This window comes from Pinus tabuliformis, chromosome 7 (assembly GCF_031772625.1).
Source record: "Pinus tabuliformis cultivar Carrire ecotype Pingquan chromosome 7, CPIR1, whole genome shotgun sequence".
NCBI classification, from domain to species: Eukaryota; Viridiplantae; Streptophyta; class Pinopsida; order Pinales; family Pinaceae; genus Pinus; species Pinus tabuliformis.
In genome coordinates, this window is record NC_142293.1 from 285,124,765 (window position 1) to 285,150,625 (window position 25,861).

General features: G+C 41.5%; 1 protein-coding gene across 2 annotated transcripts in view; it reads right to left on the bottom strand.

The window, feature by feature from the left end:
* LOC149246980 (arginine-specific demethylase JMJ20-like) overlaps positions 1-25,861 on the bottom strand; it is a 259,009-nt gene that overhangs the window by 82,110 nt on the left and 151,038 nt on the right. The window lies entirely within an intron of this gene.

Genomic DNA, 25,861 nt, shown 5'->3' on the forward strand with positions numbered 1-25,861 from the left:
GAGGGCTGACGCAGAGGCTAAGGAGGCCAGCGCAGAGGGCTGTAGACGCTGACGTTGGGCTGAAGAGACTGCACTGGGAGGTTCTGCGGGGCAGACTGGGAGCAAATCAACCGAGAGAGGGTAACACAGTTCCAGAGGAGTGCTTGGAGCAGCTTTCCTTGTCCAGCACAAGGAACAGTCAAAGTCGCTGTGGGGTTGTTCATCTGGTTGTTGATTTGCCAGAATATATGTCTCCGGAGAAAGGTACTACTGCCAAGGAAATTCTCTAAAGGGTGAGACATTTCGAGCACCCTAGTTGTATTCAGAATTTGCTTAATAATAAAAACCTCTATATGCTACATCGGTTTTCCCACATTGGGTTTTTCCAAGGACGATTGTCCCAAAATAACGATGTCCCTTGTGTTGTCCCAGTTTATTTCAATGGTTGGTCTGTATATTTGTTAAGGTTGCAATTGTGTTTACTTCAATATTCATGTTATTAAATAACTTGTTAATGTAAAGAACAAGTAGGAGATAGTACACTAGATATTGCAATAGGGGTTTCTGATGTGTTAGATTCAGAAACTTTCACATGGTATTAGAGCTATTGCAAATCAAGGAGGATTGAAGACACCAGCAGAAGAAATATGAGGATTTGTAGCAGAGAAGCAGTTGTCCCAAGAGACAGCGTTGTTCTAGAGCTGAAGAGGCAAGAGGAGTGACACAGCGCAAAGAGTATGATGCAGCGTCAGCATTCTAAGCCAGGAGAAGGGCCAGCGCAAAGGACAGGGGGGCAGATCAGGCCTACGTAGTGCCCGGTCATGTTTCTCAACCAAGAAAGATTGACGTTGAGGCCAGAAGGAGCTGATCCAGCGCTCACTGTGATTGTGCAAAGCTAGAAGGGCTTAGATTCTTCAGTTGTCGGGGCGAAGAGAGTTGTGCAGATTGTGATTTGACGAGCTGGTGGGACGTTGTTTTTGTCTGTACAGAACAGTGTCAAAAGAGATAGAACCAAGGTAGCGGGAAGCACTACCTCGACAAATTTATAGCTAAGAAATCAAGATCTGAATTGCAACGACAAAGGAGGATTAGAGAGGAGTGATTTGACAGTTGGCTAGACGATTTCCAGGAGGGAAGTCAAGACTCAAAGGGAGTCTAAAGAAGAAGAGCAGAGATGGCAATGAACGGATTGAGGAATCATGACAGATTGGATAGGGTTTCTAATTTGGTCATCTAGAAGGTCAAGATCCTGGCAATCCTGGATAAACTCACATCAAGGACTATGCCTTCAGAACCATAGCTGTCCCAGTTGACCCTCATGCAAATGAGAAGTATGAGGAGGCCCAGGTGAAGGCGAAATGCATGATTCTAGACAGTGTGAAGGATCATGTCATACCACATATTACTGAGAAGAACACGGCAAGAGAGATGTGGCAGACCCTGGCCACCTTATACCAAGGCTCTTCCATGCAGCGGAAGATGTTATTGGAAAATCAGTTGAGGTCATATCAAATGCAGAAAGGAGAGGAGATAGATCACTTTCTTCTCAGGTTACAAGGGATTCGAGACCAGCTTACTTCCGTGGGGGCTACACTAGATCCAGAGTTCATGGTCAGGACTGCCCTGAATGCAGTCTCCGAGGAGTGGGAGACATTTGTCCAAAGCATTTTGGGCAGAGCGACTCTCCCCAGTTGGGAGGAGATGTGGGCAGCTCTTCGACAGGAAGAGCTCAGGAGATTGACCAAGACGGGGAGTAGCAGCAAGGGGGCTCGAATCAAGAAAGAGGAGGAGGAGGATGCGGCTCTAGCATCTGCAAGACAGTAAGGGGTTCAGAAGAGGAAGAAGAAGGACATCTCCAAGGTCAAGTGCTTCAACTGTGCGGAGCTGGGACATTATGCCTCTCAGTGCCCCAGGAAGAAAGGCAAGGGAGAATCTTCTGACTCAAAGGCAACTCTGGCAAAGGCGGAGAAGGATGTCGAGACTGATGACGATTGTGCCATGAGTGCTCATGCACCTCTAGAGAATAGGTGGGGAGACATATAGTTGTAGTCGAGAGGACTACAGAAGAGGGGCAAGATCCTTGAGGTGCCTAAACTCTTGGATCACATTCGACTACAGGAGCCCTTAAAGACAGTAGCATGATGACAGGTGTCAAGTGGAGCAAGGTGTTATGAAGCGACAACACAGTGCTTGAGTGCAAAAGTCTGTAGGAATGCAGCAGAGGTTGTAGCAGTGCGAGAGGCACAGAGGTGTTTGCAGCAGCACAGTAACAGCAGAGGTAGCTTCAACATCACGAGACTTCTAAACATACTGGCATGTCAGTGGTTGGGTGAAGTCAGTGACTTACTTCTCAGTAACTGAGTTGCAGTGTAGCAGTTAGCAGTGGCAGTGCTATGGGCAACATGATGTATCATTTTGAGAGGGAGTTGCAGCACAGATGTAGCAGTGGCAGTGGTAGTATCATGGGTAGCAGTACAGGAAGCAGCAGTGCAGGGGATGTGAGGCAGCAGGCCAAGCATCAGCACAAGTACTGATGTGGAGGATTAGTGTGATGTTTCTATGGTGAAGCATTACTAGAGCACATTCCTCGCTAAGAGGGAGTGTTGTTTTTTGGTAGCATTGAATGTGCTCTAGCCATGAAAATTGTCGGAGAGGCTAAGGCACATGAGATCTCCAATACCCAAAAATCATTTGGAGAAATTCCACCCGGATGAAGAGATATTAAAATAATGAATATTTTTAATGGGGTTCCTAAGTCTAAACTTAGGAAAATTAAAATTAAAATATTAACAGTTGGAGAGCCTTGTGGAAATATTGAGGGTTGAATCTAGCCCAAATCAACCTGAGAGTATCATCAACATTACTAGTAGAAGAGTTGCAGTCCTGAAAGAAGGTCTAGAGGTATGTAAACCAATGGTAACAATCAACCAATAAACTCTTATCAAGATTTAGTCTCTTTCTGAAGAAGTCCAAGCTCAATAAAGATCATTTTGTTGATGCCATAACCATCATTGACCATCGGACAAGGATGAACTTGTTTGTTGTTGACAAAGTGCTCCATTTGCAATATTGGTTGGGTCATCTACTTGTCTAGAGGTTGTGATATTAGATCTTCAAATTAACAAAACAATATCGATGTTGAAATATTGTACTCTCTCTCTCTCTCAATATTTGATATTGATAATAAGAAGAATTCATCAAGGGTTTTCCCCTTCTTGGGGTTTTTCCCTAGCCGGTGCCATATCCTTGTGTTCTCTTGTCTTGGCATGTCTTCTGCATTTAGAATTTATGTTTTTTCTTCAATCATTGTTGTTGTAAAATGTAACTAAGTTTGGTCTTCATAATGACATTGTAATTATGATTTTGTAAACAAGAAAATGAATTTATTATTATGCTTTCTTCATGGGTGTCATGAGCAAGAGTTTTATATAGATGGCTCCCATTGAGAGCTTTAAGATTTGTGTTGATTTTTAATGTACCTTGGACAAGTGGTTTCCCATGGGTTAGTCTCTACCTAGGGAAAAGTTTCCAAAATAATTATTTTCCTAAGTGTGACTTTACAAAATGAAAATGACTTTATAAGTGATAAAGTCAATGTTAAATTATAAAGTGAAAAGTGACTTTAGACATAAAGTACAAGGTGGGTACTTTATTTAATGGTTGAGTTAAAAAAATAAAAAGTGAGCATTAAATACACATTTATTGTCAACCCTTGATCTAAATGAATCTGAGCCATTAGATGTTAGGGTTGCCCAAAAGTCAACAAAACGGGGAAAAGAAAAGAGAGATTGAATTCATTCTTCGTGAGCAGATTGGAGAAAGGAGGTTAAGCGCTGGAGAAAAGTTATGAGGGAGAAATTTGTTGCAGCAAGCTGAAGGAGTGATTTCTAGGCAAAGTTGGGCACGGAAATCAAGGCGTAGAAGACAGCAGGAAGTATAGTACGAACAACATTTAATGTTGTGAGCTGCACGTCATTCGAAAGAAATTTTTGAAAAAATAATTGAAACAATCATACAGTCTGTATAGTGGTACGGAAATCTGTATAATCCATACGGAATCCGTGCAGTCCATATCCATATAGTACATATTTTCAGCTTCAATTGGGCATGGAAAATGAGGCAACATGTGCACAATTTTCAAGGAGTTTTGGGTTGAAGAGATAAGTTGTATTTTGTTGTTTTGTTTTGTCTGCACATGTATTTTTCCTAAACTTGAAAGATAAATAAATTTAAAGAGCTCCCTAATAGGTTTTCCTCGGGGAAGATTTAAAGGGTTTTGCCTGGGTCTAAGTTGACCAAAAATCTATGTATTTCTATGTGTTATTGGTCTGTTTATGTACCAGAGTATCCTTCCAATTGTTGATCCCGAACGCAAAAGAGCTCCAAGATTTTGGTAGACCTAGTAGTGCAGCAATCACAATTAATTTCTCTGGTACAACTTCATCTATAGCTTGGAGTTCATCTCTTATTCTAGAGATCCTTACAAAATATGATGAAACAATATCATCTTTCGTCATCTTAATTGTTCTTAGTTCATTCTTGAGACTAGCTATCTAACCAATATTCTTGATGGTGAACAACTTGGAGAGGGCTTCATACATTTCTTGAGCAGAATCTATATTAGATATGTATGGGATTAGATTTTCCTTCACTCCCTCTACTATTAGGTTCATGGCCAAGATGTCGGTTTCCATGAATTTCTCTTTTCCTAAATCATTTGTAGGTTTCTTAACTTTTCCTTGAACAAGATCCAAAACTTTATGCTTAGCAAGAATAAGATCTATCATCTTCTTCCATGCCATATAGTTGGAGGCTCCTTCTAGCTTGTTTTCAAACTTCATTGTCATGTCTTCTTTTCTTGATATAGATAGTAGACCTTTCTCTTATATGATTCTTTCTTTTGACCCTTTCAATAGATATTCAAGCATCATTTTTCTTCCTTCTTCACCTTAACGCTAATACCATGTTAGAAAATAAAAAAGGCAAAAATATTCTCTTATATTGATAATTAATTGTGATTCCTTGCAATCTTATTATCTTCTTTATATGTTCTTCTTTTATCTTTGTTTCATCAAGCAATCATCAAATCAAAACATGAAGATCAATGACACCAGATGTAGGCACTCAACCAGGGCTAAAACCCCTTTATACGGGAAAACCCAGTCAAACTCTTCCACTAGTAAACAAAATTGAGATAGACCAAGACCATGGACCCAAAGGACCTTCCTCCTACACCAAGTCAGGGTTCCAAGATGTTCCGCAAACTCCAGTAGTCTCTTCTTGTCCAGCAGTTTCAGCACAACAACAATCTAGAATTTCAACCCCCAACTACTTCAGAATTTCGGCCCAGCTACAGTACTACAATTTCGACCCTTCCAGCAACCCAGCAACTTCACACATGTGAGACAAGAAGAGAGAAAATTTGAATTGTTATGCTTTACAAAGACTTCCTTCTCCTTCGCTAGGGTCCTTCCTCTACATTGAATTTCACACCCTTTTGTTGCCTCCAGCAACTGGAGATCGAACTTGCTGTGGATATGTTCCAAATGGGTCGAGTTGTTGCCCTTTTATAGTGGCTTTCGCCTCTCTTATTAGGCCAACTTGTCCATGTTGATTTGTGGTAGCATCGGATGTGCTCTAGCCATGAAAATTGGTGGAGAGGCTAAGGCACATAAGATCTCCAAGACCCATAAATGGTTTGGGGAAATTCCACCCGGTTGGAGAGATATTAAAATAATTAATATTTTTAATGGGGTTCCTAAGTCCAAACTTAGGGAAATTAAAATATTAATGAGTATTAATATAAAATTGGGTGAGAATGTTCTAAATGACATAAATCAAGCCAAATCTAATCTTCACCATTGATTAGGGACTTAATCTCAGTCGTTGAAGACTCAACAGGAAAAGTATAAGAGGAGGTTTGAGGGTCAGTTGGAGATACACCAATATTGATTAGTCAGTTTGATTTTTTGGAGCGAGGTTTGCTGAGAGAATCGAACCAGTGATCTGTTGCAGCGAGGGCAGTTCGCCATGAGGCCGAGAATACATAGCAGAGAGGCTGAGATAGTGCCAGAGAGACAGCGTGTAGAAATTTCTCATTTCCCACCCTAGTTTTCAATTTCACCTTGTTTCTCCAAAATAGCTAAATGCCCTTTCCCATATCCATACATTCAACAACTGGAAAATAAATTTTTCCAAAAACACAAATTCTGGAAAATTACAGAATGCTCGAAAATGCAGAAATAAATATCAACACATACAAACAACCATTCAACACATTTAAACATAGTGATTTTTTGTCAATGTGACCCTGGAAAAATCCCCTACAACTCTTGGGAAAACCAGTTTGAAAGCTCCTTCTTATTTCTAGAAAATGCTTTTACAGTAAGAGAAATATTCAGCGAAAATCAGCAAGCAAACTTTTACAACTTATCTCGTTTTTTGTGGTTCACAGCCAACTAGAAAAACTTGCAAACAGCAAAACAAAACAGCGATAAATGTTGTACGGCCTCCTCGATTTTTGTGCCAAATTTCAGCGTTTAATGTTGTTGTACGGCCTACCTAGAAAAGCGTGCAAGCTGCCATAAACGCTGTTGTACTGTTTCCTCGATTTCTATGCAGAAAAAAACAGTACAGTGTACGAATTTCTGCCTAGAAATGCGTGCCAAAGTATAGCCACTTGTTGTACAACTTCCCTTGAAAAACGTGCTAGCAAATTTCAGACTTTCTACTTGATTTCTGTGCTAACTTGTTGTACGACCTCCTTGGAATCGGAGCCAAAACTGTTGTACGGCCTTTCTAATAAAACGTGCCCAAAACCTGCCTTTCACTGTGTGCTAACTCAACTGTACAGACTTGCTTGAATGTTGCCTTGAAATGTGTGCCAAGCTGCTGTCTCCTCCTCCTCACTGTCCAGAAATCTCCCTTGCTCTCTTGCTCTCCCTCTCTCAATCTGCTCATGAAAGAATGAATGACCTTTTCCTCCTTTCCCTCCTTTAATCTAACCCTAAGTGACTTTAGGGGAATCCCTAAATCCAATGGCTGAAATAGATTGAGATCTAGGGCTGAGATTAAATGCTCATTTAAATCTCACTTTCTATTTTTTAATTCACCCCACTTTAATAAAGACCCAGTTAGTCATTTATTTCCAAAGTCACTTTTCCTTTCTAATTTTACATTGACTTTATTAAAGTCACTTTAACATTAGACTTTAGTAACTTTATCACTTAAAGTCACTTTTAAATTAAATTTGACTTTATAAAAATTATAAAGTCACTTTAGGAGAAAAATTAAATTCTTTTGGACACTTTTCCCTAGGCCAAAGATCAAAGCCTTAGGGAACCACCTGTCCTCTGGTACCAAATTTCAACACTCCCTCTTACCGAGGAAGGTGTTCCTCACCACACACATCTTTTCTCTGAAGTAGACATGCTTGCCCCGTGGTAAGGCTTTGGTAAGAATATACTCAAGTTTCACAGCCCCCTTCTGAACATAGTCTCTGATGAAATGATATTTGATCCCGATATGCTTTGACCTGTCATGAAATATTGGATTCTACGTGAGTTTAATGCAACTCTGATTATCACAGTAAATCATTGAAGGTCTCAACGGCTGACCAAATAAGCCAAACAACATCTTGGGAAGCCAGATGGCCTCACAACTAGCTAGACTGGCTGCCATATACTCTGCTTCCACTGAACTCAATACTACTGACTGTTGCTTCCGGCTGAACCATGACACTACTACCGAACCCAACCCAAGACAGCACCCTGAAGTGCTCTTCCTATCAGAAGCACAACCTACCCAATCAGAATCAGTATAACTTGCCAATCTCACTCCATCCCCCTGCCCGTAGTCCAGAACATAATCCATTGTCCCCTGCAAGTACCGCAAAATGTGTTTTGCAGCCACCCAGTGAACCTTCCTAGGCTCACACATAAACTGACTCATCGTGTTGACTGCAAAACAAATATATGGTCTAGTGTTAACCAAATACATCAAAGAACCAATCAGCTGCCTGTACAATGTGAGATCCACCTCGGAATCCGAAGCATGAAGCTTCTTCCAGTTGGTGATCATCGGTGTCGACATGGGTTTACTATCCTCCATGTGAAATCTGCCAAGGATGTCCACAATATACTTTCCCTGCCTCATGAAGAAATGCCCCTCCTCCTGCCACACCTCCAAACCCAAAAAGTAATGCATCAAGCCGATGTCCTTCATCTCAAACTCCGCCGCAAGATCTCTCTTGCAGTGCTCTATGAGTCTCTCTTCACCTGTAATGACCAAGTCATCCACATACAGCATCAGAATGAGAGGCTCCTCACCTATCACAATATAGTAAAGGTTCGGATTTGTCTCACTCTTTGTGAAACCCATCCCCTGCAAGTATGTATCTATCCTGGAGTACCAAGCTCTGGGAGCTTGCTTCAGGCCATAAAGGGCCTTCTTCAGTCTGCACACATGGGAATCCTTCCCATGCACCTCAAAGCCCTGTGGCTACTCAATGTACACCTCCTCCTGTATGAAGCCATTGAGAAATGCAGTCTTCACATCCATCTGGTGGATCTTCTAACCCATCTCTGCTGCTATCGATATAATGGAGCGGATCGAAGTATATCGAGCCACGGGAGCGAAGCTCTCCTCATAATCAACTCCCTCTACCTGGGAGAACCCTCTAGCCACAAACCTCGCTTTGAATTTCTCAATGCTGCCATCTGCAGCATGCTTTACCTTGTAAAGCCATCTGGAAGTAACCACGGATTTGCCCTCAGGCCTTGGCACCACCTCCCAAACATCATTCTTCATGATAGAAGAATACTCCTCCTGCATGGCCTCTCTCCAGACCTGTTGGCTCGCTGCCTCCTCATGGCTAGAAGGCTCAGAGTCAAGGATGTTGGTAGCCATTGCCATATAGCTACAAAACCTCTCAGGTGGTCTACTCTCTCTGACCGGCCTCTTAGGCTCAGCAACAAATGTGGCATCTCTCAAGGTGTCATGAGCCACTTGGGCTTCCTCTTCCCTGAGCGTACTTCTCCCATTGGAGAATGAAACTCCTCCTCCTCATCATCATCAGGAGCCTGAACTCCTAACTGTTTGTCTGTTGTCCTCCTGCCTACACCTGAACCTGTAGAAGCTGAGGTACCGTGTGAACTGTCCATCAGTGGACTCCCTAGTGAACTGCTCTGTGAACTGCTCTACATGCTGCCCGGGGCACCACCCCTCTAGCTCGGCGAGCCACTGCTCACTAACGGATCTGACATACTCATAGATGTAGATCCTCCTGATCCCTGCCCACTAGATCCCTGCGACTGACTCAACTGTTGCTGAGGGTCTGGCTGATCCAGATACTCTAACTCCCGTGACCTCCTAAAGGCCCTGTCCTCCTCGAACTTCGCATCCCGCCTGACAACAATTTTCCTCTGTGCAGGATTGTAAATCCGAAAGGCCTTTGAGGTCTCACTGTAGCCCACAAAGATACCCTTCTCTGCGGTGGGCTCTAGTTTGGTCCTCTTCTCCTTGGGTATGTAGGAGTATGTAATGCACCCAAAGATACAAAGATTACCAATATCAGGCCTCTTCCCAGAAAAAGCCTCCTCCGGAGTCATGTGCCCCAAGGCACGATGCAGACCCCTGTTCTGCAAATAAACAGCTGTGTTGCAGGCCTCTGCCCACAAGAACAATGGCAACCCCTGATCATGTAACATGGCTTTGGCAGCCCCTCCGCTGGATCTGTTCTTCCTCTCCGCAACCCCATTCTACTGGGGGTTGTAAGGAACAGTGAACTCCCTCCTAATGCCTGCCTCCGCACAATAGTCAACAAACTCTCCAAGGGTGTACTCTCCCCCATTGTCCAACCTCAGGGACTTGATCTTCCAACCTGTCTGTGTCTCCACAAGAGCTCTAAACTCTTGAAACTGCTTGAAGACCTCACTCTTGGTCTTCAAGAAATAAATCCAGGTCCTCCTGGAGTGATCATCAATGAATAAAACATAATACTCATATCCACTCAAGGAAACATGAGACATCCGACCGCTCACATCGGAATGAATCAAATCAAGTATCCCAGTCGCTCTGTTGTCACTGCTGGGAAAACGGAATTTGGCAAACTTGCCCATCGCACATCCTCTGCAAGTATCAAAGTGATCAGTACTGAAATCTGGCACACCTGTAGTGATCTCCCGCAAAGTCCTCAAGGCTCCATGATACATATGCCCCATCCTGCGGTGCCAAATCTCACACAGCTCAGAACTGCTAGCTATGCTGTCGGTACTACTGCTCAATGCCAAAAGGGGCTGGAATGCAAACTTGTACACCTTTGCATGGCGTACACCTATCACTCTAGCTGAATCAGCTGGAGTGCCCCTGAGATACATCAACACCTGTCCTCCCCTGAACAGTACCTCATATCCTCTGTCCTCCAAAGCTGAGACGGATATGAGGTTCTTCCTCATCCCTGGCACATAAAAAACATCTGACACCTTCAAGGGAGGTTTAGACTCCCTCTGAAATGTCAGTGTCCCCACACCGACCGCTCTAACAATTTTGTAATCACCGAGTACTACCTCTATATCAGTGCCACTCTCTGAAAGCTCTGAGAAGTACTCATGGACTCCTGTCATGTGACGTGAAGCCCCACTATCCACATACCAGATACCCGAAGATGCTCCGCTAATCGAGGGAAAAGCATGCTCCCTCTGAACCTGTGTGGCAGGTGATCTTGCACTAGAGGACTCACACGCAGTGAACCCAAACTCCCGGTCAAAATTATTTGCAAAGTCCTCAACCTCTGCTGAAGCTACCATGCTCTGGTTCTTCCCCTTATTCTTCTTCTCCGGACACACAACTGCATAGTGTCCCATATTTTGACAATTCCAACACTTCACCTTGGAATAGTCCTTCTGTGAGCTACCCTGTTTACCTTTACCTTTGCCTTTGCCCCCACCATTGCTTGTGGAAGCCTGCTTCTTCCCTTTGCCTTTCTTGCCTCCTGCCAACAGTGCTACATCCTCATCCTGCTCAACTGGCTTGGCTGCCCCAAGCTGACCTTTCCTGATCTCTGTCTGAATGCAATCATCCCAAAACCTCTCCCATGTGGGAAGGGTCTCACGTGCACAACCCCATCAGCAAAGATCATCCATGAACAGGGGAGGCCATTCACTGCAATCCGCACCAACTCAGTGGGTGGAATGACCTCTCCAACTGCTGCCAACTCATCTCTCACATTAGTAATCTTTGTGAGATATCCAACTGCACTATCATTACCCATCTTAATGGTCTTCAGCTTCTCCTTCAGGACCATTTTCCGGTTCTCATTGGTACTCTGGTAGAGATTGGACAATGTTGTCCACATCTCATGGGCATTTCTCTTTCCTCTCACATGAGGAATGCAATGGTCTTTAACTCCATCTAGAATCAGTATCTTACCCTTGTTGTTCTTTCTATTATAAGCAGCCAACTGAGTAGCAGCAGTAGGCACAACAAGAGGGTTCTGTGTGGTATGCACCATAATGTCCCAGACTTCTGCCTTCTCAAAGATACTCTGCATTCTCTCTTTTCAAACGTTGTAATTGGTATGCCCATCCAACCTATCCTCCACCCTCAATCCCAATGACATCCTGTTGTCCTAAAACTGAAAAATAGCACTGTTGTAGTAAAGATAAAACTGTTGTTTGTGAAAAATCAGCTTGCTGGAATTTTCTGAGTGAAAAATCAGCGGGCTGTAATTTTCCTCCTTGCTGTCCCAAACTGCATTTCAGCACTCAAGCTCTGGTACCATGTAGAAATTTCTCATTTCCCACCCCGGTTTTCAGTTTCACCTTATTTCTCCAAAATAGTTAAATGTCCTTTCCCATATCCATACATTCAACAACTGGAAAATAAATTTTGTTGAAAACACAAATTCTGGAAAAATTACAAAATGCTGGAAAATGCAGAAATAAATATCAGCACATACAAACAGCCATTCAACACATTTAAACATAGTGATTTTTGGTCAATGTGACCCTGGAAAAACCCCTTACAACTCTTGGGGAAAACCAGTTTGAAAGCTCCTTATTTATGGAAAATGCTTTTACAGTAAGAGAAATATTCAGCAAAAATCAGCAAGCAAACTTTTACAACTTATCTCGTTTTTCGTGTTTCACAGCCAACTGGAAAAACTTGCAAATAGCAAAACAGAACAACAATAAATGTTGTACGGCCTCCTCGATTTTTGTGCCAAATTTCAGTGTTAAATGCTGCTATATAGCCTACCTAGAACAACGTGCAAGCTGCCATAAATGTTGTTGTACGGTTTCCTCGATTTCTGTGCAGAAAAAACAGCAGTACAGTGTACGGACTTCTTCCTAGAAATGCATGCCAAGGTACAGCGACTTGCTATACGGCTTCCCTTGAAAAACGTGCCAGCAAATTTCAGACTTTCTGCACCTTGATTTCTGTGCTAACTTGCTGTACGGCCTCCTTGGAATCTAAGCCAAAACTGTTGTACAACCTTTCTAGAAAAACGTGCCCAAAACCTGTCTTTCACTGTGTGCTAACTAAGCTGTACGGACTTGCTGGAATGCTGCCTTGGAATGTGTGCCAAACTGCTGCCTCCTCCTCCTCACTGTCCAGAAATCTCCCTTGCTCTCTTGCTCTCCCTCTCTCAATATGCTCATGAAAGAATGAATGACCTTTTCTTCCTTTCCCTCCTTTAATCTAACCCTAAGTGACTTTTGGGGAATCCCTAAATCCAATGGCTGAAATAGATTGAGATCTAGAGCTAAGATTAAATGCTCATTTAAATCTCACTTTCTATTTTTTAGTTCACCCCACTTTAATAAAGACCCACTTAGTCATTTATTTCCAAAGTCACTTTTCCTTTCTAATTTTACATTGACTTTATTAAAGTCACTTTAAAATTAGACTTTAATAACTTTATCACTTAAAGTCACTTTTAAATTAGATTTGACTTTATAAAAATTATGAAGTCACTTTAGGAGAAAAATTAAATTCTTTTGGATACGGTTCCCTAGGCCAAAGATCAAAGCCTTAGGGAACCACCTGTCCTCCGGTACCAAATTTCAACACAGCGCATGGCCTGGGAAGGCTGAGACAGAGACAGATGGGAGCTACGCAGAGGCTGAAGAGGCAAGCGTGGGTGATGCAAAGGGTCTAAGGACTGACGCAGAGAGCCAAGAGGCTGACGCAGAACTATCAGTAGTTGTGCAGAGGCTAGCAGAGCTGACGTAGGGCCAAGCAGCGCTAGCAGATTTTCGTGGGGCAGACTAGAGCTGAGAGGCAGACGCAAAGGGTGACGCAGTCTCTGGAGAGCGATGCAGAGTAGTGGAGAAGCTTGGAGCAGCTTTCGCTGTCCAGCTGAGGAATTTTCGTAGTTGTTGTGGGATCGATCATCCGGTGGCTGATTAGCCGGAATATGTCCCCGCGGAGAGGTACTACTGCCAAGGAAAATCTTTGTTGGGTGAGCCATTTCTGGCACCCTAGTTGTATTTAAAAACTGCATAATAATAAAACCCTCATATCTGCTGCACAGGTTTTCCCGCATTGGGTATTTCCGGGGACAATTGTCCAAAAATAATGGTGTCCCTTGTGTGTTTGTCTCAGTTATTTCAGTTGTTGATCTGTATATGTGTTAAGGATGCATTTGTGTATTTATATTTATAAATAACTTGTTAATGAAAATAACAAGTAGGAGAAATTAAACCAGATAATCCAGTGGGGATTTTTGACGTGTTAGACTTAAAAATTTCAACATGGTATCAGAGCATTGCAAATCACAGGAGGACTGAAGGCACCAGCAGTAATCTAAATAATTTGAAGCAATAGCAGCTATCCCGAGAGACAACGTTGTTCTAGAGCAGAAATGGCAAGAGAAGAAGTGATGCAGAGCCTACATCATCATTTTGATCCAGGAGGAGGGCCAGCGCAAGAGGGAAAGTGGCAGATCAGACCTACGCAGTGCCCGGTCATCTTTCTCAGCCAGGAAGGATTGACATTGTGGCCAAGAGGAGCAGATTCAGCCTTTGCAGGGATTGCGCAAAGCCTGTAGGGCTCAGTTTCTTCAGTTGTCGGGGCTTGGGGAGTTGTGGGCAGATTATGATTGAGAAGTTTGTAGGGTGTTGATTTTGTCATAACAGAACAGTACCTAAGGAGATGGAACCAAGGTAGAGGGAGTTGCTACCTCGACAAATTTCTAGCCAAGAAATCCAAATCGAGTTACAATTGCAAGGAGGATTGGAGAGGAGCGGTTCGACAGCTGGCCAGAGGATTTCCAGGGGGGAAATCAGGACTTAGAGGGAGATTTCCAGGAGCGAAATCGAAACTTTGAGGGAGTCCGGAAGAAGAGCTGAAATGGTCATGAACAGACTGAGGGATCAGGACAGGTTGGACAAGGCTTCCAACTTTGTCATCTGGAAGGCAGTCCTAGATTGACATCACATCAAGGACTTTGCCTTGAGAGCCGTGGCTATCCCAGTCAACCCAGCTGAGAATGAGAAGTATGAGGACACAATGGTGAGGGCGAAGTGCATGATCCTAGAAGAAGTCAAAGATCATGTCATACCACATATTGTTGAAAAGAACATAGCAAAGGAGATGTGGGATACTTTGACGACCTTGTAACATGGCACTTCTATGCAGTAGAAGATACTATTGAAAAATCAACTACGGTCGTATCAGATGTAGAAGGGAGAGCAGATAGATCCATTCCTTCTTAGGTTGCACGAGATTCGCGACCAGCATACTTCTGTGGGGTCCACACTGATCCAAAATTTATGGTTAGGATTGCCCTGAATGCAGTCTCCGAAGAGTGGAAGACATTTGTCCAAAGTATTTTGGGTAGGGCTACTCTTCTAGGTTGGGAAGAGATGTGGGCAGCTCTTCGCCAAGAAGAGATCAGGAGGTTGACCAAGGCAGGGAGTAGTGGCAAGGGAAGTCGAATCAAGAAAGAGGAGGAGGATGCAGCTCTAGCATCTGTAGGACAGCAAGGGAAGAAGAAGAAGAATGACATCTCCAAGGTTAAGTGCTTCCATTGTGGGGAGCTACGACATTATGCATCCCAATGTCCCAGGAAGAAAAACAAGGGAGAGGCTTCTAATTCTAAGGCAGCTCTAGCTAAGGCGGAGAAAGAGGTCGAGACTGATGACAACTATGCCATGAGTGCTCATGCACCTCTAGAAAAGAAGTGGGGAGACATCGAGTTGTAGTCAGAACGACTACATACTAGGGGCAAGATCCTTGAGGTGCCCAAACTCTTGGATCATATCCGGCTACGGGAGCCCTTTACAACAGTAGCAGGATGACAGAGGTCGGGTGGAGCCTAAGTTGCAGGAAACGTGGGTAGAGGAGGAGTTTCCGTACGGAAATAAAACTGAAATGCAGAAACGTGTGCGGTACGGCCCAAAAACACGTTTCCAGCCGTACTGGCATGTTTCTCAAGGAGGAAACGTGGCCTGTATGGCCGGAAACGCATTTCTAGGTCGTACGACGTCGTTTCCCCACACAAGTTGATTTTATTTTTTTTTAATTTTTTTTTCTAATTTTTAATTGGATTATTAAAATGCCTTCTAGTTACTTCTAGATGCCTCTCAAGTTATAAAAGTGATATTTGTCTCATTCTCTCATCACACAATTTAGCAAGTCGTTTCTCTTGGAGATTGGTGATTTTAGCAAAGGAGAAGAGAGGAAGAGAGCAGTGGTTTCAACTAGGGTGTTTTCAATAGTGAGCAAAGTAGATTTCAGCAGCAAGAGCAAGAGATTTCAGCAGCAAGAGAAAGAGATTTCAGCAGCAAATTGGAGTGCAGAGTTTCCGCTTACGACATTCTTGGCTTTTTGGCTCAGCTACAACCATATTTCTCGTTTTTTCTGGCATTTTGGGGTAGCTTCAGCTACAGAAAATTAATTTGGGTAAGAAACATTCATTTTCTTAGTTTTTTCCTACTATTTCTTCAATTTTTCAAGGGTTTATGTTTCCAAAAATAGGAAAAACGTTTTTTATTTACAGATTTGTTTTTTTAATTTATTTTTGCAGTAATGGCTTCCAACCAAAGTGCAGTTGCAAGTTCAAGCCCTAGGGCCAACCCAAGGCTGAATATTATCCTCTTTGGAGGCATGTAACGAAGCTTCAAAAATGTGTAGGTGGTGGCTCATGGGAATGGCGATGTAATCTTTGCAATAATTCGTACAAGGGCTCCTACCCAAGAGTAAAGGCACATCTTTTGCATGGAGGACAAGGGGTTATGGGTTGCACGAAAGCAGCAGATCCATTGGCAAGGAGGGCATATCAAAGAGAGCAAGATGAGGCAGATAATATTAAGAGAAAGCATGATGAGATTACTCAAGCTGCTCCTCAAGCTCCATCTAACATTGAGCCAAGGATTGTAGTTGAAGCAAGAACGAGGAGAGTTGGTGCCACTCAACAACATGAACAACCAGCACCCAAAAATACTAGAGGGGCATCCCCTTCAGTTCGGGATAGTAGAATTGCTAAATTGGTGAATGTGCAAGCAAGAGAAGAAACTGATTCCAAAGTGGCTAGGTGCATTTATGCATGTGGTATCCCATTCAATGTTGTTCGCTCTCCTTACTGGCAAGATATGATAAGGGCAATTAACAAAGCTCCTCAAGGGTACAAGGGGCCCAACTATGAGAAAGTCAGAACTCAGCATCTCAAAAATGAGAAGGAGCTTGTGGAGGATATTTTATCACCAATTCGTTCTTCCTGGAGTAGCTCTGGGGTTACCATAGTCTCAGATGGATGGACAGATACAAGGTGCAGACCATTGATAAATATCATTACCACTTCCCCCAAAAGAGCAATGTTTATCAAGGCGGAAGACTGCTCAAGAGAGGTAAAAGATGCACAGTTCATTGTTGATGTTATTATAAAAGCTATTGAACAAATAGGGCCTAACAAGGTGGTGCAAGTTATCACAGATAATGCACCAGTTTGCAAAGCTGCAGGTTTAATTATTGAGGGGAGGTATGACCACATCTTTTGGACACCATGCATTGTCCATAATCTGAACTTGATCTTAGAGGAGATCGACAACAAAGTTTCCTGGATAAAGGAACTCACAGGGGAAGCAAGGGAGATTGTCAAATTCATCACCAACCACCACAAATCTCAAGCCATATTTCGAGAGTACTCCAAATTGGAGTTGTTAAAAGTTGTTGAGACAAGATATGCCTCAAACTTCCTGATGTTGCGCCGCCTTATTGAGGTTAAGCATGCATTAGTTTCTATGGAGGTGAGTCAAGTTTGGATTAAGTGGAGACAAACAGATTCAGAGCAGGGATATATGGTGCGTAGATTGTGCCTTGATGAGGATTGGTGGAGCAAGGTAGATTTCTTGCTAAAGTTCACAACCCCTGCATTTGAGCTTCTTTGGAGTGCTGACACTGACCAACCTTTCTTAGGAGATGTATATGATGGCATGGATTCTATGGTTGAGAAAACTATGGAAATCATTTCGCAATAGTCTCCACAACTTTTGTTTGTTGATGATCATTTTGTTGGTTTAGTCAAGAAAATCATTGCTGATAGGTGGAACAATTTCAACACTCCATTGCACACTTTAGCACATGCTTTGAACCTCAAATTTTATGATGAGGAGCTTATTGCTCAAAGCAATGGAAAGAGGAAGGCTCCCCATAAGGATAGAGAGGTGGCTAATGGGGTGACAAAATCCCTTATGAGAATGTTTCCTTCTCATCTACACAGGGAGGTAAAGGAAGAATTTGCCAGTTTTGCTGCAGGAATAGATGATTATGCAGATATATCAGCTTTGGAGGCGAGAAGCACCATGAATCTAGTTAGGTAGTGGATTTGTCATGGAGCAAATGGTGTACATTTGCAAAACCTTGCCATTCGTATTCTTTCACAAGTGGCAAGCTCTTCATCAGCAGAAAGGAATTGCAGCACTTATGGTTTTATTCATTTTGTGAAGCGCAATAGGTTGGGCTCACAAATGGCAAAGGATCTTGTTTATGTGCACTCCAACCTTTGCCTTGCATCTCGTAGGAGTCCAGAATACAGCAGTGGTCCTTCTAAAGAATGGGATGTGGATGCATAAAGTCCTGATTTGGATCTATCTCTTGCTAACCTAAATATTGAGGTCGAGCCTGGAAGTGGAATTGGCCCATCATCTTCTTCACCGCCACCATCCACTGTTGAGCATTGTTCTGCTTCTATTTTTTATGAGGATTAGTCTTTTGTCTCTATAGTTCTTGCAGCCTTATAATCTTTATTGTACTTGCAACCTCATGTATTAATATAAATAAAGGTTGATTTTGAGATTTGGATATATAATAAAGGTTGCTTTTGGATATTCCGATATTTTTATTTTCATTATGTGATCATTCATGAGTAAATGTGATGTAAATTTAATCATAATGTTTAAATGTAATAAATTATAATGTATCAGGTATGCTTTATGATTGCACATATATATATATATATATTCGCGTTTCCCCGTTTCCAAAATTTGGGGAGGTCGCGTTTCGTACCCATGCCCGTTTCGGAAACTCGTACCCGTTTCCCCATTTCGTGCAACCTTGGGTGGAGCAAAGTGTAGTGGAGCAGCAAGGCAGTGCTTGGGTGCAGAAATCTGAGGCAACGCAGTGAAGGTTGCAGCAATGCGAGAGGCACAAAAGGTGTATGCAGCAGCGTAGTGGCAATAGAGGGAGCACAGAATAGTAGCAGAGGCATCTTCAGTTTCACGAGGCTTCCACACTGACTGGGATGTCAATATTTGGGAGAAGTCAGTTACCTACTTCTCGGTCACTGAGTTGCAGTACAGCAGTTAACAGTGGCAGTGTTAGGGGCAGCATGGGCAACATATTAAGAGCGAGCTGCAGTACAAATGTAGCAGTGGTAGTGGCAGTGTCAGGGGCAGCAGTACAGGAAGTAGCTGTGCAAATGATGTGAGGTAGCAAGCCAAGCATCAACACAAGTACCGGTGCAGAGGATCAGTGTGATGTTTCCATGGTGAAGCATTACTAGAGCACATTCTTCACTAAGAGGGAGTGTTGATTTGTGGTAGCATTGGATGTGCTCTAGCCATGAAAATTGGTGGAGAGGCTAAGGCACATAAGATCTCCAAGACCTAAGTTGCACGAAACAGGGAAACAGGTACAAGATTCCGAAACAGGCACAGGTACGAAACGTGACCCCCTGAAATTTTGGAAACGGGGAAACGCAATATATATATATATATATATATTAGGACATTTAAGAAATATGTGCAATCATAAAGCATATATGATACATTCTAATTTATTACATTATGATTAAATTGTCAATTGTCAATGCATAAACTATAAGTCTCTAAATTTACATCACATTTACTCATGAATGATCACATAATGAAAATAGCAATATCCAAAATCAGCCACGAGAAATTTCTAATTTCTTGTCTCGTGCTTGATTGGGAGTCTCCTCCTACATAGTCGAACAACCTTAGTGCTCTTGATTAAATACAAGTTCCATACCCTAGTACCCTACGTGTTTTTGATTATTGGGAGTCTCCCCTGCATAGAGGGCTTGGTTCTCTTGATTAAATACAAGTTCCATACCCTAATACATGACAAAATCTAATGGAAACATTGCAATCCCCCCAATCCTGAAATCCTGAAAAACAGATAAGTCTGCTGGATTTTGAGTGAGATCTAAAATTCTACTTTCTCCATATGAAATCCAATGAGGGCGAAACCACTCTCAAACATCCTGAGTCATTTCATGGTAATGTTCAACATTTATGTAAAATGATGAAAATGAAAAATAAAGGAGAATATCGCTTTTACTTTAAGAATTTAACATTACCATGAATTGCATATCAACACTAGGGCCATAGGCTTGAACATTAGGCTGCCCCACTCAAAAAAATCCTATTTTTTATAACTTGAAAGGCATCTAGAAGCATCCAGAAGATATTTTAGTCGCCCAATAAAAAATTAGAAGCGAAAAATTAAGAAAAAAATACAAGAAAATGTCAAGTTAGAAGAGGAAACTCTGTTGTACGGCTTGGAAACTCGTTTCCGGTCGTACTGGCCACGTTTCCTCCTTGAGAAACGGGCCAGTATGGCCAGAAACGAGTTTTCAGGCCGTACGGTACGAATTTCCTTGTTTCCATTTCGTTTCCAGATGGAAACGGACCCTTCTCCAACATTTCTTGCAACTTAGTCCAAGACCCAGAAATGGTTTGGGAAAATTCCACCCGGTTGGAGAGATATTAAAATAATTAATATTTTTAATGGTGTTCCTAAGTCCAAACTTAGGGAAATTAAAATATTAATGGGCATTAATATAAAACTAGGTGAGAATATTCTAAATGACATGGATCAAGCCAAATCTAATCTTAGCCATTGATTATGGAGTTAATCTCAGCCGTTGAAGACTCAACAGGAAAAGTATAAGAGGAGGTTTGAGGGTCAGTTGGAGATACACCAATATTGATAAGTCAGTTCGATTTTTTGGAGCAAGGTTTGCTGAGAGAATCGAACCGGTGATCTGTTGCAGCGAGGGGCAATTCGGCACGAGGCCGAGAATAAATAGCAGAGAGGCAGAGAATCGAGATAGTGCCAAAGAGACAACGCAGAGCCTGGGAAGGCTGACGCAAAGGTAGCTAGGAGCTATGCAGAGGCTAAAGAGGCTAGCATGGTTGACGCAGAGGGTCTGAGGACTAACGCAGAGGGCCAAGAGGCTGACACAAAACTATCAGTAGTTGTGCAGAGGCTAGTAGAGCTGTCGTAGGGCCAAGAGGTAATGCTGGCATATTTTCGTGGGGCAAACTGGATTTGAGAGGCAATCACAGTGACGCAGAGCAATGGAGAAGCTTGGAGCAGCTTTCACTGTCCAGCTGAGGAATTGTCGTAGTTGCTATGAGATCGATCATCCGATGGCTGATCAACCGGAATATTTGTCTCCGAGGAGAGGTACTACTGCAAAGGAAAATCTCTGTTGGGTGAGCCATTTTTGGCACCCTAGTTGTATTTAGAAACTGCATAATAATAAAATCCTCATATCTGCTACATCGGTTTTCCCGCATTCGGTTTTTCCGGGGATGATTGTCCAAAAATAACGGTGTCCCTTGTGTGTTTGTCTTAGTTATTTCAGTCGCTAATATGTATGTGTTAAGGTTGCATTTGTGTTTATTTTCAGTATTTATAGTTATAAAGAACTTATTAATGAAAATAACAAGTAGCAGAAAATAAACTAGATAATGCAGTAGGGGTTTCTAACGTGTCAAACTTAGAAATTTCAACAGTCCAAGTTGAGGCTAACTTGGTGGAGGAGGTCTAAATGACCTATTTTACATAAAACTAAATTTCTTTCTTATTGACAAATCCCAAGAAGGGTCTTTTACATTACAACGTGGACAAGGACACTTGACATAAACCTTAGAAGCCTACAATGGAGGCTTTGACCTAAGAACCATTGACACAAGCATGAAACCCATGCTTTAATAAGTCAATTTCTTTTATAATAAAATTTATTTTTCTTTCTTTTGACAAATACATGACTCAAATACAATTATGAAGACCGACACTAGTTACATTTTTCAACAAGATAGAAGCGTTGAATTCAATTAGGGCATCCTTTGGATAGATGTTGAGGCTTAATTAGCTTGAATTCATCTTTGTTGATCCTTTGCACTCAAAATCTAGCATGTAACATGATTGAATTTTCCCTTAGTAATGTTGATGTTAGCCTTCCTAAGCAATTTATGCCCTAGAAAAAGCCTAACCTTAGCTAGGGCTTCAACTTAGGGTTTAATTGGAAGGCTTGTCCTCTCTTTTGTTGATAACATCATTTGCAAACCTTTTCCTTGGTGCTTGCATGCGTAGGTATTCCTTGGTTGATATATCTTCAAATCCTAGGCCACATGTGCCTCTTTTAGAGCTTAGTATACGATACACTACTATACAAAAGAATTGTGTCATTGTCCATTGGAGAAGTATCTTTACCTAGCCCTTCCTTTAGATCACCTTGAGCCTCCCTTGTGGTTCAATTCCACTAAAGAGCGAGAGGAAGATTGTTGAGGTGGCAGTGGCAATCCACCTCATTTTTTGCAACAAGGCCCGGCCTTTGCCTTGTGAGGCCTTGTTGACCCTGCCGCCTACACCTACCTACACGTTAGTGAGACAAGCCTTCAACCCCACAAGGTGTGGTTGGTGGCAGAGAACTCAGAGAAGGGGCTATCACACTAATCCCGACTCTCTCCGTTTGAGCTATCTCCTAGGTTAGCTAAGGGGGGATGGTCCCTAATGAAAAGTTAATTTAAAAAGGATGTGAGTTTCTAGGATAATTGTAAGAATTAAATAGATTCTCTTTAAGATTTATAAGCAAAAAATTGATATGAGCAATAACCATCATAATATAAGCATGAAATACATAAACAACCAGTGTCTTCCAAGTATTTGCTCTTTAAGAAATGAAATTGTATTTTGCTTAAAATGGAGTGAAATGCTTTCAAATGGAAAGCCAAAATAACCTTGAAAAGTGAAACACTAAATTGTTAGCACAAGATATTATAAATGCTTTCAAGATGAATAAGTTTACAAATCAAAGCATGGAAACTATCTTGCTCAAAAGGATATGAAAATAACTCAAATGTTAGACCAAGATGACAACAAAGTATGTTACAAAAATAATTTACAAGAGGCTAGGCCAAACAATATGAGCAAGCTCTCCTCTTTGACTAGCCATGACTTAGCTCTTTGAAATAGTCAGATATTGATAAATGAAATACAACACGTAAAAAAAAAAAAAAAAAATCCAAGTTTCATATTTTAATACAAGAAATAAAAGCTTTAAGAAACTTGAAATAATTCCTGCAAAACACAAATAAGATATAGATGAGACTTTCGAATTCAAAACATGTAGGTTCTCCTTGAATATTTTTCAAGAATAGATTGATTCCTCCGATAATTTCCCCTCACGCTTGAAAAGCTTGACCAAATAATGATTCATCTACAAAACTTCACCACAGATCAGTAAATCGACATGAAATTAAATAAGTGCAGTGGAAAGAATTCCTAGAGATACAGCTATTATCCACTAGAAGATTTCTTTTCCTAAAGCAAATAATTAATTCTTATGCTAATATGAAATCGTTGCATACCAACATAACTTGAAACAAGCATGAAAGAAATAAAGACATGAGGAAATAAATAGAAGTGTAACAACAAGTCAAAAATTTACCACATGCAAGGAGAAAAACACCATCACGCTTTACACCAAAGACTGTTGTATTATATTGCAAGAATTGAAAACAATCCTGCAGAGTCTCTTCAAGCACAATAGCACATATTACATCATACAATATGAGAGTCCATGGCTCTATTATATAGAGAGTTGGGAGCAAATCCCAATGAAGAATGACAGTAACAAATGGAATTGGAGCCATTCCCAATGTGGAAGTGACTAAACAAGTAGCATGAGGTGACAATCCTAAAGAGAAATTCGAATTTGTTGAATGGAGCTCCAATGCCAACTGTAAAAATCAAATTTTGGCAAGTGGACATCATTTTCTTCTTCCCTTATGCGCTAAATTCGAATTTTATGATAGAATGACAAGTGTATATGGGTGGTAACGCATGTGGGGACAATTTCCCACAAAAATCTCCACCAAATATTCTCCCAAATCCTCCCATATGTGCATTAACTTCACAAATTTGAATTTCCAAGTAAGTAGCTTTCTCCTTTAATGCCTGAAATTCGATTTTATTTGAACACATGTCCTTTCCTTGATTTTAAGAGTCCACATCACCTTGGGATTTCACTTTAACTCCTCCGTAATTTTCCACCTCATTTCCACAACATTTAGCATGTGTGGATATTTATTTTTCTCCATTTATTTAATTTTTTGCTTAATTAATTGTCAAATTTTCCACTAAACTTAGGAAAAGTGAGTTTTGAGGGTTCAAAACACATTTTTAACCCATCAAAGTGTGTCATAGTAGAAAGTTGAGAGTGAAAGGTGCAAATTTCATTACTCATACCATATACAACTTCTCTAGACATCACTTATTACATTACAAGTACAATTTTATTAGCAATTTTCGCGCTGCGGAAAATTTAAAAAGTAAAAAAATGACTATCTAGACCTAACCAAATTCCACGAAATTTTTTGTGTGATCTAGTATGGTAATATATATAGACTCTAGACACTAAGATGTGTTAGGGCCTCAACCTTCAAACCGTCACCCCGGCTTTGGGGTAAAAAGTGAGTGAAAACCCCAAAAAATTATCCACCTCTGAAAGAGAAGGGATAATTAACCAGATTAAAAAAACACTCCGAGGTGTACTCATTTGTTGATCGAGTCCCAACATCAAAGGCCTATTACAGACTCAAAAACTCATCATTACTAATATCACTTATTACAATTCCCCGTAGGGTGTGGAATCTAGGTACACGAAAGATGATGAGAAGATAGAAGTAGAGTTAAAAAAACTCTGTTGCCTAATGATATATGATGGTACAACTGTCCTCTGGATCATCCTTGGGTGTGGAGTCTTCATATAATCATCAAGACTCCAGTGGTCAACAAGCCTCTCACAAGCCCTGCAAGGTTTTGAGGCAACAGGTATCAAAGATCCAAGAGTATTATATTGAGATCAAACCAACAAAGGTCATTAAAGGACAGGGATTAGCCAAATTGTTAGCGAAGGGAAATGAAGAAGCATAGAGACTATTTGGTGGTCATCATGTAGCAAACAAAACCACCCATAAGATATTGGGAGGAGGCTACTATTGGCCTATTATTTTCACAGATGTTCATAAATTTACCAGGGAATGCAACCATGTCAATTTTTCAAAAGTAAGCAGAAGTTAGCAACATTGCCGTTACAACCAATAGTAGTAGAAGCGCTCTTCCAACAATGGGGCTTGGACTCCATTGGAGAGTTCACAAACAACTCAAGAAATGGCTACAAGTGGATACAAACGACGACGGATTATTTCACTAGATGGGTGGAGGCAATTCCTAACAAGAAGGTAATTCCTACAAAGAATTCAAAAGATAAAAGCCCATTTGAATTGGTATATGGGATGGATGTCACATTGCCTATCCATCTAAAGGTTTCCATATACAAGTTATTACAGCAATTCTCCACAGAAGAAGATGCTATGCAGGGAAGAATCAATCAACTGGTGGAATTAGATGAGACAAGAAGAAGGACCTATTATCATCTCATTAAAAGCCAAGAAAAGATTTGACAAGAAGGCCCACCTAAGAGAGTGGTAGGAGACTTGGTGCTTTTGGGGAACAAAAATGGCGAGAAACCAGGCAACTATGGCAAGTTCGAGAACCTTTGGCTAGGGCCGTATCAAATCGAAGAGATCACAGCCAATAATTCCTTCCACTTGGGCAACTTGGATAGAGAAAAGCTACCTTTGCCCACGAATGGGCAAATTCTTATATTGTACTTCAAGGCACATGCAGCGCCAGAGGTTCCAAGCACTCATGATGAGCCTCAAAGATCGTTGCAAGTGGATGAGGGGGAAGATGATAGTGATCCTGATGATGAAGAACCTAGTCTAGCAAATAAATTCGATGATGTGTTGGAGCGGTGTGTTGTAATATCATAGTATGTTTTTCTTTTGAACTCTATAGGCCAAAGTCTTGCAGTTTATGTATTCTGGTTCATAAATTAAAACCATTAGACACCAAATGTGCAAAATTCAACCAGTTCTGGTCCAGTTAAAAATTTGGGTTTTCTAATTCCAGTCTGGTTCTAGTTCTGATAACTTTGGTTGCTACTATAGTACTGAATTTTAGAGCCAGCAATAGCCTGAATTTCATTTAACAGGACTTGAACATAAGATATATTTTGTGGAGGATGGCATTCCCATGGTACAAACTATAGTCAAAACTTGAG